Source organism: Callionymus lyra, chromosome 12 (assembly GCF_982586985.1).
Source record: "Callionymus lyra chromosome 12, fCalLyr1.hap1.1, whole genome shotgun sequence".
NCBI classification, from domain to species: domain Eukaryota; kingdom Metazoa; phylum Chordata; class Actinopteri; order Syngnathiformes; family Callionymidae; genus Callionymus; species Callionymus lyra.
In genome coordinates, this window is record NC_141829.1 from 7,534,299 (window position 1) to 7,556,873 (window position 22,575).

General features: G+C 37.3%; 1 protein-coding gene across 1 annotated transcript in view; it reads right to left on the reverse strand.

Moving 5' to 3' along the window:
- Positions 1–22,575, reverse strand: part of adarb1b (adenosine deaminase RNA specific B1b) — a 152,050-nt gene that overhangs the window by 44,522 nt on the left and 84,953 nt on the right. The window contains exon 3 of the mRNA XM_087803728.1: positions 1,537–1,569. The gene's annotated coding sequence lies outside the window, so the exon portion shown is untranslated. The remainder of the gene's footprint in view (positions 1–1,536; positions 1,570–22,575) is intronic.

Sequence of the window (22,575 nt, forward strand, 5' to 3'; positions counted from 1 at the left end):
CATTTTAAATCGAGAAAAGCGAATTTTATTCTTAGGTCAATAAATAAATGTAAAAGCGGAAAAACCGAAAACTTTCGAGACAACAAAAAAGTGCAAACAGTCACTAAAGCATAAGTTGTTGGAATTTTTTCTCGGTCTAGAAAACTACTTCCGGTCTGTTTCCTGGACAACAACATCCGGGTTGGCACGCAAAGACTTCTGGGAAATGCTGTTTGTTATCAATTTCAATCGACTGTATTTTGGATTGTTTTTAACTCAAAATAACAATAATGTGAAATATGCAGCCTTTAATACATACTGTAAATAAAATTACATTTGATCCATATTTAACCAAAATACCATTAATACATGCTGAACGAGTATGTTTTCCACTAAAATGTATTTTCTATTCAGGATATATACTGCAGGTATTTAAGGAACATAACAATATTGTAATAATCAAATCAAATAAAGCAGTATAATTATAGGAAAGAGGGAACACTTTATATGAAATGACAAAACTAAATACATTAAATTACTACTAGTTCTAGTTATACTTTTACTTCTAACTCTACTTTTACTTTTAATACCAATTCTACTAATGCTTCTACTACTAATACTATTTATACTTCTACTACTCATTCTACTACTACTAATTCTATTTATACTTTTAATACTATTTATACTACTGCTTCTACTACTAATTCTATTTATACTTTTACTACTAATTATACTTATCTTTTTAATACGAATTCTACTAATGCTTCTACTACTAATTCTTCTTATACTTTTACTACTAACTATACTTATCTTTTTAATACTAATTCTACTACTGCTTCTACTACTAATTCTATTTATACTTTTACTACTAATTATACTTATCTTTTTAATACTAATTCTACTAATGCTTCTACTACTAATTCTTCTTATACTTTTACTACTAATTATACTTATCTTTTTAATACTAATTCTAATAATGCTTCTACTACTAATTCTATTTATACTTTTACTACTAATTATACTTATCTTTTTAATACTAATTCTACTAATGCTTATACTACTAATTCTTCTTATACTTTTACTACTAATTATACTTATCTTTTTAATACTAATTCTACTACTGCTTCTACTACTAATTCTATTTATACTTTTACTACTAATTATACTTATCTTTTTAATACTAATTCTAATAATGCTTCTACTATTAATTCTATTTATACTTTTAATACTAATTATACTTTTAGTACCAATTCTACTTCAACTTCTTCTACTATTACTACTAATTCTACTTATACTTTTACTACTAATTCTACTTCAACTTCTACTACTAATTCTACTTATAATTGTACTACTAATACTACTACAGTAATTGTACTAATACTTTTACTACTAATTCTAATTATACTTTTACTATTAATTCTACAAATACTTTACTACTAATTCTACTACTGCTTTTACTACTATTCATACTTATACGTTTACTACTATTACTAGCGCTTGACTTGTATTTAGAGAAGTATTAAAACTACAGAGTTGGATGAAAAAGGTAAAACTCACCGTGTTTGTTCGTAGAAACTTCAATCAAACGCTCTGTTGAATAAAAACAAAAGTTTTCCATCAGTGATCAGTGAAAATATAAACAAACTTTTGATCCGAGAAAACATTATTATTATTTATGTTTTATTACAAGCTCCAGGCATCGTTATAACAAATGTACTTCAGATTTTATTCTTCAGCAGTTTTACATATTTTAGTGTGTATTGTTGTAGTGTATCTACCATGAGGGGGAATGAAGAATCATCTCAATATAACCCTAAATATAAAGTACACTTTAAACACGTTATACTGTAGTTCAACACCAGGACACACTTTCAATCTCTCACGACTGAACAAACAAAGGTCAAGAGGAGGTCGTTCTAAAAATAACCTCAGGAAACAGGCAAACCTCTCGGGGGAGAAAATATGATAATTCTCCCCAAAAAAGCTTAGAAGCATTTGAATAAATAAAGGCAGAAGAGATGAGTCGAGGAAAAGTGATGAAGAGAAATAGAAGCAGAAGAGCTTATGGAGAACAAAATAAAGAAAGTGGAAAATTGAAATAAAGATAAAGACGTCACGGCCGGAGAAGGTCTGAGTCAGAGGAGAAAATATATCTCTTCATACTTTTACAAGTATTCTACTTTTACTACTTATTCTACTACTCCTTCTACTAAGTATACTTATACTACTACTCCTTTTACTAAGTATACTTATACTACTACTCCTTCTACTAATTATACTTATACTACTACTACTTCTACTAAGTATACTTATACTACTACTCCTTCTACTAATTATACTTATACTACTACTCCTTCTACTAAGTATACTTATACTACTACTCCTTCTACTAATTATACTTATACTACTACTCCTTCTACTAATTATACTTATACTACTACTACTTCTACTAAGTATACTTATACTACTACTCCTTCTACTAATTATACTTATACTACTACTCCTTCTACTAATTATACTTATACTACTACTACTTCTACTAAGTATACTTATACTACTACTCCTTCTACTAATTATACTTATACTACTACTCCTTCTACTAATTATACTTATACTACTACTCCTTCTACTAAATATACTTATACTACTACTCCTTCTACTAAGTATACTTATACTACCACTCCTTCTACTTACTATACTTATAATACTACTCCTTCTACTTATTATACTTATGATACTTCTCCTTCTACCTATACTTTTACTTGTACATCTACTACAAATTCTACTACTGCTTCTACTACTTATAATTTTACTACTAATTCCACCTGAACTTTTACTACTAATTCTACTGCTGCTTTTACTATTCATAGTTATACTACTAATTCTACTATTAAATTTACTACTAATTCAACTTGTACTTTTACAACTAATTCAAATTATACTACTATTTATACCTCTTCTACTAATTATACTACTACTTTTACTACTAATTATAATACTACTCATACAACTTATTATAATACTACTCATACAACTTATTATAATACTACTTCTACTACCGTTACTTTCACTACTTTTATTACTACTCCTCTACTACAACTTCGATTTCAACTTTTTCTTTTTTTTGATGTGATCATTTCAACTGTTTTCACTCATTTTTACTTTGAATACTAGCAAAATACTTTCAAGCTTTCAGTTTACACATTCAGAAGATCCAGCATTTACACTGTATTTTCTTCTGGAAATGTATATTTTCTAGTTTTAAATGTATTTTTTTTTACATCAGGGAAACGTATTTCAGGAAGATACAATTATTGTTAGAGTCATATCAAATAAATCAGCAATTACTTATTTTTTAAATAATGATTTGATTATATTTAAAATAATAATAATAATAATAATAATAATGTAGAAATATATGAAAAATATTAAATAAAATAAAAATAAATCATTTGAAGTATTTATTTCTATTTATTCTGATTAAACAAGTACTACATAAATAATGATAAAATACAGATGTATAACTAAATATAAAAATAATTTGTTTATATATATATTTTTTATTTTAAAATTGTGATTTTAGTGCAGTCCACAGATATTTCATTTGTTTATGCAGACATTAAGCAGATTCACTGGAGCTCCAGTGGAAACGACAACATCTGGCCGAGTCTTCATACCACTGCACCGCACGCCTTGATAGAAAGAAGGATCAGCTGGACATGTGAAGACCACCACAGTACAGATACACCACTGCACCGCACGCCTTGATAGAAAGAAGGATCCGCTGGACATGTGAAGACCACCACAGTACAGATACACCACTGCACCGCACGCCTTGATAGAAAGAAGGATCAGCTGGACATGTGAAGACCACCACAGTACAGATACACCACTGCACCGCACGCCTTGATAGAAAGAAGGATCCGCTGGACATGTGAAGACCACCACAGTACAGATACACCACTGCACCGCACGCCTTGATAGAAAGAAGGATCAGCTGGACATGTGAAGACCACCACAGTACAGATACACCACTGCACAGCACGTCTTGATAGAAAGAAGGATCAGCTGGACACGTGAAGACCACCACAGTACAGATACACCACTGCACCGCACGCCTTGATAGAAAGAAGGATCAGCTGGACATGTGAAGACCACCACAGTACAGATACACCACTGCACCGCACGCCTTGATAGAAAGAAGGATCAGCTGGACATGTGAAGACCACCACAGTACAGATACACCACTGCACCGCACGCCTTGATAGAAAGAAGGATCAGCTGGACATGTGAAGACCACCACAGTACAGATACACCACTGCACCGCACGCCTTGATAGAAAGAAGGATCAGCTGGACATGTGAAGACCACCACAGTACAGATACACCACTGCACCGCACGCCTTGATAGAAAGAAGGATCAGCTGGACATGTGAAGACCACCACAGTACAGATACACCACTGCACCGCACGCCTTGATAGAAAGAAGGATCAGCTGGACATGTGAAGACCACCACAGAACAGATACACCACTGCACCGCACGCCTTGATAGAAAGAAGGATCAGCTGGACATGTGAAGACCACCACAGTACAGATACAACACTGCACCGCACGCCTTGATAGAAAGAAGGATCAGCTGGACATGTGAAGACCACCACAGTACAGATACACCACTGCACCGCACGCCTTGATAGAAAGAAGGATCAGCTGGACATGTGAAGACCACCACAGTACAGATACACCACTGCAACGCACATCTTGATAGAAAGAAGGATCAGCTGGACATGTGAAGACCACCACAGTACAGATACACCACTGCACCGCACGTCTTGATAGAAAGAAGGATCAGCTGGACATGTGAAGACCACCACAGTACAGATACACCACTGCACCGCACGTCTTGATAGAAAGAAGGATCAGCTGGACATGTGAAGACCACCACAGTACAGATACACCACTGCACCGCACATCTTGATAGAAAGAAGGATCAGCTGGACATGTGAAGACCACCACAGTACAGATACACCACTGCACAGCACGCCTTGATAGAAAGAAGGATCAGCTGGACACGTGAAGACCACCACAGTACACATACACCACTGCACAGCATGCCTTGATAGAAAGAAGGATCAGCTGGACACATGAAGACCACCACAGTACAGATACAACACTGCACCGCACGCCTTGATAGAAAGAAGGATCAGCTGGACACATGAAGACCACCACAGTTCAGATACACCACTGCACAGCACGCCTTGATAGAAAGAAGGATCAGCTGGACACGTGAAGACCACCACAGTACAGATACAACACTACACCGCACGCCTTGATAGAAAGAAGGATCAGCTGGACATGTGAAGACCACCACAGTACAGATACACCACTGCACCGCACGCCTTGATAGAAAGAAGGATCCGCTGGACATGTGAAGACCACCACAGTACAGATACACCACTGCACCGCACGTCTTAATAGAAAGAAGGATCAGCTGGACATGTGAAGACCACCACAGTACACATACACCACTGCACCGCACGTCTTGATAGAAAGAAGGATCAGCTGGACACATGAAGACCACCACAGTACAGATACAACACTGCACCGCACGACTTGATAGAAAGAAGGATCAGCTGGACACATGAAGACCACCACAGTACAGATACAACACTGCACCGCACGTCTTAATAGAAAGAAGGATCAGCTGGACATTTGAAGACCACCACAGTACAGATACATCACTGCACCGCACGTCTTGATAGAAAGAAGGATCAGCTGGACATGTGAAGACCACCACAGTACAGATACAACACTGCACTGCACGTCGTAATAGAAAGAAGGATCAGCTGGACATGTGAAGACCACCACAGTTCAGATACACCACTGCACCGCACGTCTTGATAGAAAGAAGGATCAGCTGGACACATGAAGACCACCACAGTACAGATACACCACTGCACCGCACGTCTTGATAGAAAGAAGGATCAGCTGGACACATGAAGACCACCACAGTACAGATACAACACTGCACTGCACGTCTTAATAGAAAGAAGGATCCGCTGGACATGTGAAGACCACCACAGTACAGATCGCCACTGCACCGCACGTCTTGATAGAAAGAAGGATCAGCTGGACATGTGAAGACCACCACAGTACAGATACAACACTGCACCGCACGTCTTGATAGAAAGAAGGATCAGCTGGACACATGAAGACCACCACAGTACAGATACAACACTGCACAGCACTACTTGATAGAAAGAAGGATCAGCTGGACACGTGAAGACCACCACAGTACACATACACCACTGCACAGCACGCCTTGATAGAAAGAAGGATCAGCTGGACACGTGAAGACCACCACAGTACAGATACAACACTGCACCGCACGCCTTGATAGAAAGAAGGATCAGCTGGACACATGAAGACCACCACAGTTCAGATACACCACTGCACAGCACGCCTTGATAGAAAGAAGGATCAGCTGGACACGTGAAGACCACCACAGTACAGATACAACACTACACCGCACGCCTTGATAGAAAGAAGGATCAGCTGGACATGTGAAGACCACCACAGTACAGATACACCACTGCACCGCACGCCTTGATAGAAAGAAGGATCCGCTGGACATGTGAAGACCACCACAGTACAGATACACCACTGCACCGCACGTCTTAATAGAAAGAAGGATCAGCTGGACATGTGAAGACCACCACAGTACACATACACCACTGCACCGCACGTCTTGATAGAAAGAAGGATCAGCTGGACACATGAAGACCACCACAGTACAGATACAACACTGCACCGCACGACTTGATAGAAAGAAGGATCAGCTGGACACATGAAGACCACCACAGTACAGATACAACACTGCACCGCACGTCTTAATAGAAAGAAGGATCAGCTGGACATTTGAAGACCACCACAGTACAGATACATCACTGCACCGCACGTCTTGATAGAAAGAAGGATCAGCTGGACATGTGAAGACCACCACAGTACAGATACAACACTGCACTGCACGTCGTAATAGAAAGAAGGATCAGCTGGACATGTGAAGACCACCACAGTTCAGATACACCACTGCACCGCACGTCTTGATAGAAAGAAGGATCAGCTGGACACATGAAGACCACCACAGTACAGATACACCACTGCACCGCACGTCTTGATAGAAAGAAGGATCAGCTGGACACATGAAGACCACCACAGTACAGATACAACACTGCACTGCACGTCTTAATAGAAAGAAGGATCCGCTGGACATGTGAAGACCACCACAGTACAGATCGCCACTGCACCGCACGTCTTGATAGAAAGAAGGATCAGCTGGACATGTGAAGACCACCACAGTACAGATACAACACTGCACCGCACGTCTTGATAGAAAGAAGGATCAGCTGGACACATGAAGACCACCACAGTACAGATACAACACTGCACAGCACTACTTGATAGAAAGAAGGATCAGCTGGACACGTGAAGACCACCACAGTACACATACACCACTGCACAGCACGCCTTGATAGAAAGAAGGATCAGCTGGACACGTGAAGACCACCACAGTACAGATACAACACTGCACCGCACGCCTTGATAGAAAGAAGGATCCGCTGGACATGTGAAGACCACCACAGTACAGATACACCACTGCACCGCACGCCTTGATAGAAAGAAGGATCCGCTGGACATGTGAAGACCACCACAGTACAGATACACCACTGCACCGCACGCCTTGATAGAAAGAAGGATCAGCTGGACATGTGAAGACCACCACAGTACAGATACACCACTGCACTGCACGCCTTGATAGAAAGAAGGATCCGCTGGACATGTGAAGACCACCACAGTACAGATACACCACTGCACTGCACGCCTGGATAGAAAGAAGGATCCGCTGGACACGTGAAGACCACCACAGTACAGATACACCACTGACTTAACCACTAATAAAAGCATCGCAACATTTCATCCATATTTTTACACTTTCAGCTCAACTTCACACTTGGAGAACGAGTCCGACGGTGGTTTTGAAAACGACTTCTGTCTCTCTGGCCACAGAAGACACTGAGAAACTCTTCCAGGGAAAAAACATTCAAAGACACAAGCCAAGCTGCGACTGTTGTGAAACCATCTGCTGCTTCCGACTTGTCCTTGCAGTGAACTGTGACTGAGACGCTTCAGTGGAAAAAAAAAAGACGTTTTCATTTTAATGTAGATTAAGTTACATTTGAATTTTGCCGTTTTACTTTACGTGTGTATCAGAAGATTTTTATAATTTTTTTTTTTTTTTTTACGTGTGGAAAATAACTTTGTCAGCACTTTTTAAAAAATACTTCTGCTTCAACAGCAAAGTTAAAAATACATTTAAATAGTAAAAATTTGCCAGACTATCAAAAAATCTGCTTTTCTCAGATCAATTTGTTCGATGGGCAACATCTTGGATGCATTTTCAGGGCTCATTGGTTTATGTCAGCGGTGTATCTTAAACTTAAATAAACACAAACTATTTTATTGTTTTCGTCATGAGGTTAGATGTTTTATTCATTTTTTTCAGAATACAAGCCTAGTGTTCGCGGTTTAAAAAGACTGAATCAATCACGTTCTAAAATAGTTTATTTAAATTTTCCGGGAAATATAATATTTTTATGATGGTAAGAGGCTGTGTACTGGAAAGAATCTGATGATACGATACAGAGACAACCATACGATATATAGTGATACTGTAGTACCAAGTATATATGTGTAGTATTGTCCAGTACTTGACTCTGGTGTTGTAGTATTTACAGACAACATGACTTTTGATGAAGTCGTAACTGCTTTCATTTGTTTTCAAACCAAAATATGTTCAAAGATCAGCTTTAAAAGCTGCTTCAGTCATTGTATCCTCTCGTCCTCAGTCATCGCTGGGATCTTGCAGGATTTAAAATGATAGTTCACTAAAAATTCAAACTTCAATCTTTTTCTACTCTCATTCTGACTTAAGGTTGGGATTGTTTTCAGAGTATTGTGTTCTTTTTAGAGTTATACACAAAAAAGTTTGTTCATTTTAATGCAGCAACTGGAGCTCAGTTGTATTCGTCTTCATCTTCTTCCAAAAAGACGCTTAAAAACATCCAAATACCTCCATAATCCTCGTCTGTAACGTCCCTCTTGTATTGAAGCCTCGACATAATTAATAAAAAATAAACAAGTCTAAATATTTAAGAAGTTTAATTTCAACCAAACCATGAAAAAACCCTGTAAATATTTCCATGTGAATTGTAAATTGAACATTATTGAATTGTCTTATTTTATATTACTTCAACTGCTTTCTTATTTTTTCAAACTTTGAAAAAATTTGTCCAAACATCAGCTTTAAAAGCTGCTGGAGTCGACCGTATCCTCTCATCCTCAGTCATCGCAGGATTTTCTTTTCCCCTCTTTTCTTCCTTTAACTGCATGGGACGTAATGACTGCTGGCCTCTAGTGGCCCGAAGTTTGATTTGTAAAACGAAAATGAACATAAGATGTAAATATTTTCATGTTAATCCTAAATATTCAATTTATGATCTTATTATTTATTTTGAATAAACTTTATTTAAATGTGAACCATAACATAAACAAAAAAAACACTGTATCCATTTTATAAACACAAATAATTGACATTTTTTTCCTGCTTTTGATGCCAAACTAAGGATCCATTTTGGGAATCACCTGGAACTCCGTGTCACATAAAGCTCTGCAGCTCAGGCTGGATCACGTCTGTCAGTCACGACAACACCTGAGGCGGCGTCGAACCGACACACGTCGAAACAGCCACGATTACACAAGAGGTGACGCCAAGGGTGTGTGTGTGTGTGTGTGTGTGTGTGTGTGTGTGTGTGTGTGTGTGTGTGTGTGTGTGTGTGTGTGTGTGTGTGTGTGTGTGTGTGTGTGTGTGTGTGTGTGTGTGTGTGTGTGTGTGTGTGTGTGTGTGTGTGTGTGTGTGACATCAGGACATCAAGCTCTTAAATGAGGCCATTGACACAAGCAGAACAAACGAGCTTCACAACTGTGTTTTTGTTCTAACCAACAGCCGCCACTAGAGGGCAGCACAGCTCCATTCTCTCTCCATCATGAGCCTGTCGTCACGTAAACAAGAGCGTAGTAGCGACACTGAGCATGCGCGGGACAGAAAGGTCACCTGGTGAAGATGGAAAATCGAATAAAGATGAACCTTTTCATCTAATTTACTCCTGACACATTTTATGTATTATATTCGAAGAGAAGTAGAAACAGTAAGTAATTTAAGTAAGTAATTTGTATTTATGTAGCGCTTTTCCAGACCAGGGTCACAAAGCGCTTAAACAATCAAAACAATATTCAATAAAGTATATATTTTAAAGGTCAAGATAATACTGAGAACAACACAGGAGTTCCAGAAAACAGGATAGTGTTAAGTAAGAACTCTTATGTTGTTTAACATCAATTTTCAACACAAAAATGAATGAATTATAGAATAAAATATTGTAAACACTTCAATATATATACATTCGTTTTTGTCTCAGTTTCATATGGTTGATAAAAGCCACATAAACATAACTATGCCATAAAAACTGTCATTTAAAGGCGTTTTTAGGTCTTTAAAAAAACAAAAAAAAACGCATCAAATTCACCCAGACAGGTTATTCAAAATGTCTTATTTGAAGATATTGAAACATAAACTTACAAAAAAATAAAAAGAAAGAAACCTTTGTGTCGTTTGTTGTATTAGGACATTATTTTTGGAAACTTTATAAGAAAACCTCTTTTCCTTTCTTCCCAGACTTTTTTTTTTTTAATTTTCAGGCGTCTGTTTCAATATCTTGAATATTAAGACTTGGATGTTTAAAAACTATATTGTCTGTACGTGACAGGTAAATATAGATCTTTAATAAGTAAAATAAGATTATATTTTTACTTAAAAACTGCCATTTCTGAAGAGTTTTAAAGAGGAACTCTTGGAAAACAAGAAAATAAAAGTTTTTTTTTGGTAATAATAGCTTCATAGTAATAACGCTTCTTTTTTAGCCACTGTGTCAATATGTGGAGCCAAATATACATAACTATGCCAAAAACTGTCATTTAAAAGCGTTTTTAGGTCTATTTTTTAAATAAAAACAGGCTCAAATTCAACATGAACATAGAAAAAATGACAACAAAGAAATCTTTGTGTCGTTTATTGTATAATGACATTATTTTAGTTTTTGGAAACCTTATTAGAAAACATCTTTAACCCCAGAATTGTTTTCAATTTTCAGGTGTAATATTCGTTTTAATATCTTGAATATAAAGACTTGAATATATTGTACATGACAGGTAAATATAGATAAATAATCAGTAAAATAAGATTATATTTGACTTTAAAATGTTGTAAAGAGGAACTCTGGGAAAACAAGACGATAAAAGTAGTTTCTTGTGGTAATAACAGCGTCATAATAATAATCAATAGTGTCTCTCGCAGCATCTTTAAAAGACATGAAACTAAATGAATAAACTCAACTGCCAGAGTCGATTCAGAAGCAGCTTTGTTCCCGTGTTATTACACAACAGAAGCCTTTTTAAAATAGGTATGAGCTAATGCTTCCTCTGGGAGTTTCCGTCCGGGCACTGAACCCTCCATCATCGCCCACTTCAGGGTGTGGTTCCCGTCGCCCCGCCAGGAGCAGAAACGCTCCGGCGCTCTGTGGCTTCGGGTGATTGCTCGGGTTGACCAAAAGTGGTGTGTGTGTGTGTGTGTGTGTGTGTGTGTGTGTGTGTGTGTGTGTGTGTGTGTGTGTGTGTGTGTGTGTGTGTGTGTGTGTGTGTGTTGATGTGTGTTGATGTGTGTTGATGTGTGTGTGTGTGTGTGTGTGTGTTGATGTGTGTGTGTGTGTTGATGTGTGTGTGTGTGTGTGTGTGTGTGTGTGTTGATGTGTCTGTGTGTGTGTTGATGTATGTGTGTGTGTGTGTTGATGTGTGTGTGTGTGGATGCGTGTGTTGATGTGTGTGTGTGTGTGTTGATGTGTGTTGATGTGTGTGTGTGTGTGTGTGTGTGTGTGTGTGTGTGTGTGTGTGTGTGTGTGTGTGTGTGTGTGTGCGTGTGTGTGTGCGTGTGTGTGCGTGTGTGTGTGTGTGTGTGTGTGTGTTGATGTGTGTGTGTGTGAGGACGACAATGGACAAACCAAAGTCCCGCCGCCAAGAAGACGCTCACCCTTCAGGAAGGATAAAGCCCGGAGGCTACACATGCTAACACCTCGGGCGTCCGTGATTATCTAAATCTATGACCTTCACATCCCTCGCTGTGACATCACGGGTCTGGCCACGGTCAGCAAAGGTAACATATGCTGCAACAACACCTCCTCCTCCTCCCTCCTCCCTCCATCCCTCCTCTCCTCCTCCCTGCACTCCCTCTATCCAGTGAAATACAAGCCAAACATCATCTTCCATTTATGCTATTGATCCAGTTCGTACATCGAAGTGAGGTGAAATAGCATTAGCAGCATAGCTCGCCGACAAACGCTAGTATGTTGGCATGGCAACCAAGACAACAAACACATGAAAAATGGATATAAAACTATTCAATAGTCTGCCATAAACAATTTCAAGTTAAGAAAAATGACAATAGTTTTAAGACCATGACTATTGGATGCGGTAATCATGATGTTAAATAGCATTAGCATCATAGCTAGCCGGCAAACACTAGTATGTTGGCATGGCAACGAAGAAAACAAAAACACATGAAAAATAGATAAAAAACGATTAAATATTCTGCCATAAACACATTTAAGTTAAGAAGAATGACAAAAGTATAAAGACTATGAGTATTGAACGAGCTATCATGATGTGAAATAGCATTAGCATCATAGCTAGCCAACAAACACTAGTAACTGCAACACCAGAGTCAAGTACTCGACAATACAAAACATATATACTTGTTACTACACTATCAAAACACAAGAGTCAAGTACTGGACAATAATACACATAAATACTTGTTACTACACTATCACAACACCAGAGTCAAGTACTGGACAATACTACACATATATACTTGTTACTACAGTATAACAACACCAGAGTCTAGTACTGGACAATACTACAAATACATCCTTGTTACTACACTATCACAACACAAGAGTCAAGTACTGGACAATACTACACATATATACTTGTTACTACACTATCACAACACCAGAGTCAAGTACTGGACAATACTACAAATACATCCTTGTTACTACACTATCACAACACAAGAGTCAAGTACTGGACAATACTACAAATACATCCTTGTTACTACACTATCACAACACAAGAGTCAAGTACTGGACAATACTACACATATATCCTTGTTACTACACTATCACAACACCAGAGTCAAGTACTCGACAATACTACACATAAATCCTTGTTACTACACTATCACAACACCAGAGTCAAGTACTGGACAATACTACACATAAATCCTTGTTATTACACTATCACAACACCAGAGTCAAGTACTGGACAATACTACAAATATATACTTGTTACTACACTATCACAACACCAGAGTCAAGTACTGGACAATACTACACATAAATCCTTGTTATTACACTATCACAACACCAGAGTCAAGTACTGGACAATACTACAAATATATACTTGTTACTACACTATCACAACACCAGAGTCAAGTACTGGACAATACTACAAATACATCCTTGTTACTACACTATCACAACACAAGAGTCAAGTACTGGACAATACTACACATAAATCCTTGTTATTACACTATCACAACACCAGAGTCAAGTACTCGACAATACTACACATAAATCCTTGTTACTACACTATCACAACACCAGAGTCAAGGACCGGACAATACTACACATATATACTTGTTACTACACTATCACAACACCAGAGTCAAGTACTCGACAATACTACACATAAATCCTTGTTACTACACTATCACAACACCAGAGTCAAGTACTCGACAATACTACACATAAATCCTTGTTACTACACTATCACAACACCAGAGTCAAGTACTGGACAATACTACAAATATATACTTGTTACTACACTATCACAACACAAGAGTCAAGTACTGGACAATACTACAAATACATCCTTGTTACTACACTATCACAACACAAGAGTCAAGTACTGGACAATACTACACATAAATCCTTGTTATTACACTATCACAACATCAGAGTCAAGTACTCGACAATACTACAAATACATCCTTTTTACTACACTATCACAACACCAGAGTCAAGGACTGGACAATACTACAAATACATCCTTGTTACTACACTATCACAACACCAGAGTCAAGTACTCTACAATACTACAAATACATCCTTGTTACTACAGTATCACTATATATAGTATTGTTGTATCGGTATCGTCATACGTATCATGTCAACAGATTGTAACGAGTACACAACCCCGATTCTTTCAAATTTCAAACCAAAAATGTAACAAAAAGTTACAAAAAAAAGGACTTTTTGACTACTTTGTGTTTCTCTTAAAGGCACAAACCATCCATTCGGTTTCAACAGATCCAGTCTCTAGCTCTAACGGGACCCGCGGTCCTGGGGGTTAGACACGGATCAACCGATGCGACCAGAACGGATCAGATCAGATAAACCAGAACCTTTGCCGCTCACGGGTAGAAAAGCCTTTTTTTTTTCCCCTCCCCGAGTCATCACTTTTTGTTCCTCAACATGCAGCGTCAGCATGTTCTCTCATGACCAATGTGTCCTTTCGCTCAGATCGTTCATCTCCCCCCTCCGTGCACACTCTCCCCCCTTCCGTGCACACTCTCCCCCCTTCCGTGCACACTCGTCTGTGCAGGTAGAAAAAAAAAAAAAAGGTGGAGAAACGGATGAAAAAGAGGTGAAGATGAAGCGCAGGAATCAGAGGTGAATAAGCAACACGGCGGATGTTTAACCAGCGTCATCAAACAGAGAAATAAATCGTCTATGGACGGCCGCCCGGGGGAGGACGCGGGGGAGCGAGGGGGAGGCGGATGAAGGGGGGAGTCAGTGCTGCACTGCAATGCGGTGCAACTTGTAGAGGTTGAAATGTGGCCTTGTGTACTTTTGTGTAGCGGTGCGTGTCCTCGACTGCATTCCTTTGTAATGGCAGTGTTATTGCACACGTCACACACACGCAAGAAATCAATTTGGCTTTCCTTGGAGAAGTTTTTTGGTTGTTTTTTGTTTTTTTCTGGAGGTATTTCAGGGAAGTGTGTTACTATACATCTAGAAGGAAAATACAACTTGTGAGTCAATAAGTAGTAGTTCTTTTTAATGATATTATTTTTGCCTTCGTGTTCAAAGTTATTACGATATTAGTCCTTGAAATGTTTTCAGCCCGAGAACATTTTGGTCACAAACAGAAACTGCACCAGATAAAAACTAACAGGGACTTTTGTAAAAAATCTTTGTATATACTGTATATTGTGAAATAACACGTTTTTCAAATTTTTATTATATTCTCATTTAAGTATTTTATTTCATTTTTGTTTTTTTTTCTTTTCAGCTGATGCTGCTGTAAACAAAAAAAATCCCCTCGTGGGACTAATAAAGGAAACATCTTTTATTTCTCCACTCAAATACAGCAGGTCATTTTTTTTAATGGCAGTAAAAAATGTAAAAACTAAAAAGTATTTGCGCATAATTTATTAATCATATATTTTTAAAGTCCTGCACCAGTACTGTGTGTTTTTAAACTGTTTATTCAAAGTTGAAATTTTACTTTTTTTGCAAGCACAAACTTTCGGTCCAGAATTTTCACGACTTTCTTTCCGACTCTTTTTCTAACTTAGGAAACAATCCGACTCCAAATCCTTCTCAAATTTTTCTTTAAAACAGCATTACTTTTGACACCTATGTTTCAATTTTTAATCCCCGATAGTGTGATTTTTAATTTTTTACACTTAAATTTTGACCAATCGTTTTGATAGACAGTTTTTGATTTGTTTACATTTGATGTTTTCTTTTCTGCCCAGATGGTCTTTGACCTTGTGTAAATAAAGATTTAAAAAAACATGTGAGGGTCCTTTAAGATATTTTATTTTATTTTAATAATTTTTCTAGATAAGTATCTTTAAAGTAGTTAAATAAATGTGGAATGAACACATCAAAATCCAGTTAGTAGAGACTGGATTAACCTTTTTTTTTAATAGAAATAGAACGTTTTGTTCACATTTTCGATAAAATACAATACTTTTCTTGGATAAATTCCTCTCGGCATCAACTTATCGGTCAATATATCATGTTTAAAGGTATTTTAAATCGTTACTTATTCACCTATTATAGCCAATATAATAGTTCAAAGTAGGGCTGCGCGATATATCGAAAATATATCGATATATATTGGCATGTGCGATATGCATATCGAAAAAATGTGTGAAAATTTATCATTTTTTATTGTTTAAATCAACTTGACCAATCAGTGTCACGTTCTGTAAAGTTGTCAATTTGTACTTCTATGTCTCGTTGTTGTTTACGTCTCCGTCCGTCTGTGAACTGTGCAGCTTGCTAGGCTCGGTTGATATGGCGACGTGTCTTGCAGATTTTTTTAAAGAAAAATATATCGCATTAATATCGATATCGCACTTCAAGACACCAATATCGAACATCGCACATATTGCCAATATATGTTCTTGGGTGGGGGGGGTGTGTGTCCCAGCTACACGGGGCGACAGGCGGGTCCAGCCACCGAGAAACTCACACCGAGTTCGATAATAAATTCAATCTAATGCTAAAAGTCTGAAGATTTCATGCATTGAAAACCAGGATTTTTTGTGCGAGTGTTTTCTATTCATTTGCACAAAACATCTCCGCCACCATGTGACCGAAATCCTTGTCCTTGATTCGCTGCTCAAGGCTTCTTGTCTGCAAGACTCCTCGTCGCTAACTTCACATTCGGCTGCCGCCGGAGTCGCGATCGTTTTTTCCAATCGGTCTCTCGCTCCGACACACTCCGTCCGCCCCCTCGTTCACCCCCGTCTGGAACATCGCCCCCTCGGACCCCCGACCGACCTCTGTAGTGACCAGAACTAAAGTGTTGACGATCCGAAGCTCAAACTTGCTTTTGAACAAGCATCTCCAGTCTATTCCCGAGCGTGAGTGACAGCCAGGGTTGATGGCAGCGACACGGGTCAACACACATGCAGCAGTCCTTGATTATTGTGTAACTTCTGCTGCTCCTCCCCGAAAAAAAAAGGAGGTCATCCATGATATTTTCTCCTCTTCTGGCAAAGTCTGTTTGAACATCCACTTTTTTTAAGGGTTTAGAAAAGGTTGCTTTTTTATTTCATTTGGAATTTGGATTTTTATTGGATATTAAAACCACAGAAAGAATCAAGAATTAAATAAGTAATAACTGATTCATTTTGTTACGCAACCTTCATCATTCCACCTTTCGGAGGATTTGAATGAGGATTTCAATGCATAAAAGGCTCTTAACCATATTTTGGAAGTCTGTTTTAATGGTAGTTTTGCATCAAGATGTTATCTTAGATTTGACTAGTTTTTGTCACATTCATTCTCTTTGAAAACTCGGCAAAGTGGTCAAAATTAAAGCATAGGGGATCAAAATAACAGCGTAGAAGTTAGAAGTCAGAAATCACACTAGAGGGGATTAAAAATCACAATGCAGGGGTCAAAATTACAGCATTTTGGATTAAATATAACAACACAGGGGTCAAAATTAAAGCATAGGGGATTAAATATTACAATGCAGGGGTCAAAATTAAAGTGTAAAGGATTAAAAATCCCAACACGGGTCAAAAATAAAGCATAGGGGATTAAATATAACAACACAGGGGTCAAAATTAAAGTGTAAAGGATTAAAAATCCCAACACGGGTCAAAAATAAAGCATAGGGGATTAAATATAACAACACAGGGGGCAATATAAACGTAGGGAATTAAAAATCACAACGCAGGGGTCAAAATTACAGCATTTTGGATTAAATATAACAACACAGGGGTCAAAATTAAAGCATTGGGGATTAAATATTACAATGCAGAGGTCAAAATTAAAGTGTAAAGGATTAAAAAAGAAAAGCTTTTGGGATTTAGAATCAAAACGCAGGGGTCAAAATTAAAGTGTAGCGGATTAAATATCACAGCATTGGGGAATTAAAATCACAAGATGGGGGTCAAAATTAAAGTGTGGCAGATTAAATGATCACAACGCAGGGGTCAAAATTAAAGCGTAAAGGATTAAAAATCACAACATTGGGGATTAAAAGTAAAAACGCAGTCGTCAAAATGAAAGCAAAGGGGATTAAATATAACAACACAGGGGTCAAAATTAAAGTGTAGAGGATTAAAAATCCCAACACGGGTCAAAAATAAAGCATAGGGGATTAAATATAACAACACAGGGGGCAATATAAACGTAGGGAATTAAAAATCACAACGCAAGGGTCAAAATTAATCCGTAGGGATTAAATATCACAATGCAAGGGTCAAAATTAATCCGTAGGGATTAAATATCACAATGCAAGGGTCAAAATTAATCCGTAGGGATTAAATATCACAACGCAGCAGTCAACATTAAAGTTTAAGTGATTCAAAATCATTACACAAGGGTCAAAATCAAAGTCTAGGGGATTGAAGATCACAACACAATGGTCAAAAATGAAAGCGTAAAGGATTTAAATTCTTAACGCAGCGGTCAAAACCAATCATAGTGGATACAAAAATCAAAACACAGTTAAAAAAAAACCTAGGGGATTAAAAATCACAGTATAACTATAATCCACTTTGATGGGGAGAACACTAGTTTAAGTGAAATATTTATATTAAAGAGAAACCTTTAAATATCACAACATCTAACAATTAACAGAACCATACCATAAATATTTATGATAAAAAAAACAACAACAGTTGTGCAGTCGTGGTATTGATACTTTAAAATCAGTATCATATCCAAATACAACACCTTAGTTAAGATATTTTTGAGTCTCAGTAAGAAATATATATTTATAAAGATGAAACATTTTAGTTTCGATACTTTTGACCACCCTAGTCTATTGAGTGAAAAATAGGTGAAATAAAAAGCCTCCTTTTTTTATTTAATCATGGGAGAATCGAGACAAACTTTCCATCTGACCTCAAGGCTTCATATCTTCATACTTTTGCTTCTCTAAAGACTTGAGCCGTCAACACTTTCCAGCGCCTCACGGTTTACTCTTTAATTGGCTCCGGATCTCTTTCATCTCCGCAAATTAACAGTTTGTTTTTTTTTTTCCACCAGGAACATTTGTTCTCAGTATATTCATAATTGACTTGTTGTGTTGCTCTCGCGTCGAGTCAAAATTGTACAACCACCGAGAACTAACGCGGTTTAATGATTTATCGCACCTCACTAAATACTGCACCAACCTAAAAATAATCCCGGGCTGTTTACCTACACCTGCTGTTGTGCGGCCGGCAGGAGCGGTTGTGTAGGAACGGTTGTGTGTTCAGAGCGCATATGTGCGTCCGCTCTTCGTCTGGAGCCCTATGTGGGTCGAGCATTTGGTTGCCAAGGCATTTGTTCAACCAGGAAGCGGTCCAACGTGGTCGAGCCACCAGGTGACATCTGGACGACCACCTCCCGGCGCAGTCATCCAGCGCCGCCACCTGAGCCGCAGAATATGTCGACTGGCAAGAGAACGGCGAGTCCACGTGACCCATACGTGCGCGGATATTTAGATGTTTGGTCGGCATCCAAGGAATTTTTAAAACATCCATTATTCATGTCAAGTAAAGTGAATAACCGTCTTGAAGTTCTCAAAAAAAAGGGTCATTTGCTCAATTCGTTCTTGGAAAAAACGTGTTTTTTTGGTCGGACCTTTAAGTCTGAGACCATGCAAGCAAAACAGATCTGATAATGAGTGCAGACATGACAGACAATTTAATTCTAAAAATATATATATATATATATTATGAGTGTTATGAACTCTATCTATCCATCATTCAACCATGACTAAATTCCAAGTATAAAAATTAGAGAATCAATAATCAATAAACCAATATATATCTATATATTTTTTAAATGTTACTGTATCAATATTCAACAACACTGTATCTTTTATTTGGAAAAAAAAGGTTTATCCTCAATTCCTTTATTGGGTTCTTTGAAATCATATATCATAGTTATTTTATGGTTTATATTTCAAAGAGGTTAAATATTTACATTTTATTTATATAAATGTTTATGTAGTTATATTAGTTACAATTAATTATTAATCACAAAAAATAAACAAACGAAAAACAACAAACAAACAATGAAATCCCACCAGCTTTTAAAGCCCGATTTTTTGGACATATTTTAACTTTCCGTTCTGTTAATTCTGATTCCAGATCCTACTGGATTCCAATCTGTACTTTGACATATGTCTTAAAAATGTATTTACTTCCTTTTTAAAAAATAGCTTTAGTCTTAAACAACTAATTTCATTTTCTGAACACACTGTACATCGTCCAATCACAATCAAGCCTGCCTAAACTCCGCCTCTGGCTAAACCAGAATACTGGTGCTGTGTCTCAAATCGCATACTAGCGTACTAAAAGTTAGTATTTTTAGTGCGTTAGTGCGTCTCAATTCTTAGTATGCGAAATTTAGTGCGCCATGCACACTAAATTGGCGTACTAACACGCCCACAAAACTGAGCATGGTTCGATGGACACTAAACACACTAAACAGCCGCCATCTTAGTGACGTTTTAAACGGAAGTTACGTCATATATAAATGCATATATATACATATACTTACAGGTGCATTTTCAGCAGCAGTAGGAGGATAAACACGTCTTCGCCGCTGATACCAGCTTAAATATCTCGCGATTATTTAGATTCTCATATTTTTTCTTTATTTCTTTTTCCAAACTTGCAATACGTGCTGCCAGCAGGTGGCGATAGCGTTCAAACAGCTGGTTGAAACATCGTTAAATAGAAGTAGAAGAAGAAGCTGTCATGTGATCTCCGGTTAGTGTGTAGCAGCAGAGTTTGATTTGAGACATACTATCTGTGGAGAATTTGCGTACTAGTTAGTACGTACACTAAACTGATGCATACTAACTTCTAGCATACTAAGAGTAGTATGCGATTTGAGACACAGCATGGATCTCCAAGATGGCCAAGACCACGAAGTGGCTTCAGACTAAGTAACGTCCCTGATTCTTTGTCCATATTTTACAGTCCATGGGAAGTACTCAGTGTTCGGATTTTTCAGACGATGGTTGACGCAAGTCTCTCCTTGTTAATCTGGGTTTTAGCAAGAAATAAATATGGACAAATGCGATTTCTTTTGTGGTGCTGGATAGATTTATCTTTATCGTAACGTCTTTCACTCACCAAGTCCGGGGCTCAGACTGCAAACCTCTCAGACCTCCTTTTTATTCACTCCTTCTTGGCGGCCGAGGCTTTCCCACACCGCCTCTATCCAGCGGCTGCAGATAGGATTACTACTGAGGTAATCGAAAGTAGGCCAAGACGCGTTCACATTTCTCAGTGTGTGTCACGTATATTGTGAGTGGGTGGGATGAGTCAAAATAAAAGGCTTGAGAAAGGAGGGCAGAGCCAGCACGAGGGGTTTTGTTTACAAGAGAATTCTCATCAAAACTCACAATAAGGGAAGAAGTGTTAATGGAGCCATTTGCGTCAATTAAATATTAAGAAATTTAATTATACATATAAAAAAAACTGATTTCTTTCTCATCATATTTTACTCTTTTTTTTGTTTTCTTATCTAAATGTCTTGTATGTGTTTATTTGTAAAAGCATGATTTAAAAAAAATAAAAAAAAGGTTACAATAAAAGAAAGAGTTGGGTTAGCACCAATTTATATACATGTTTTTTGGTTCACAGTAAAAAAAAATGTCAAAACACTAAATAGAAAACACCCAAATCTATCATAACTGTTTATATATGTCATAATACGATTATTTCATGAAAGTCATTTTTACTTAAAAATACATGCTTTTCTTGTTTTAATTCAACCAATTTTCCATTAATAAATCATGCCTTTTAAAATATATTTTGATTTCCCTTAAAATATATATACGTAAAATAGATGATATATAACTATTATTAGTTTTTTATTTGTTTGTGCTTTGGTATTGCAAAATATGTGGGATTCATAAATTTGGTTTAGTGTAAAAAAGTCCCATATTTAATTTACAATTAACAAATATTACCTCGTGTTCATTTTGTTGTTTCAATTAAAGTTCTGGTACGTCATTCGGGAAACTCTACTGTACTTTACTATACAACAAGTACTCTACTGTACAAAAAGTTTCTGTTTCGCGACGAAAGTTTGGTGAAAAGGACAGTTTTATCCTAATCCTGGATGTGATGATGTGGCCACTAGATGGCAGCAGTCATTGAAGTCTAAAGAAAAAGATCCCGGTTGAAGACTGTGGACGAGAGGATACAGTAGACTCCAGCTGCCTTTTAAGTTGATGTTTGGACATATTTTGAAGTTTAGTTCTATTAGTTTACATTAAGGATCATGATGTCACTAAAATTCAGTGTCGCCTAAAATTATTCGAGTGTACGGAAATATTTCGCATTGAATTGTATCATGAACTAAGTACATCGTATCGAATAATATCATGA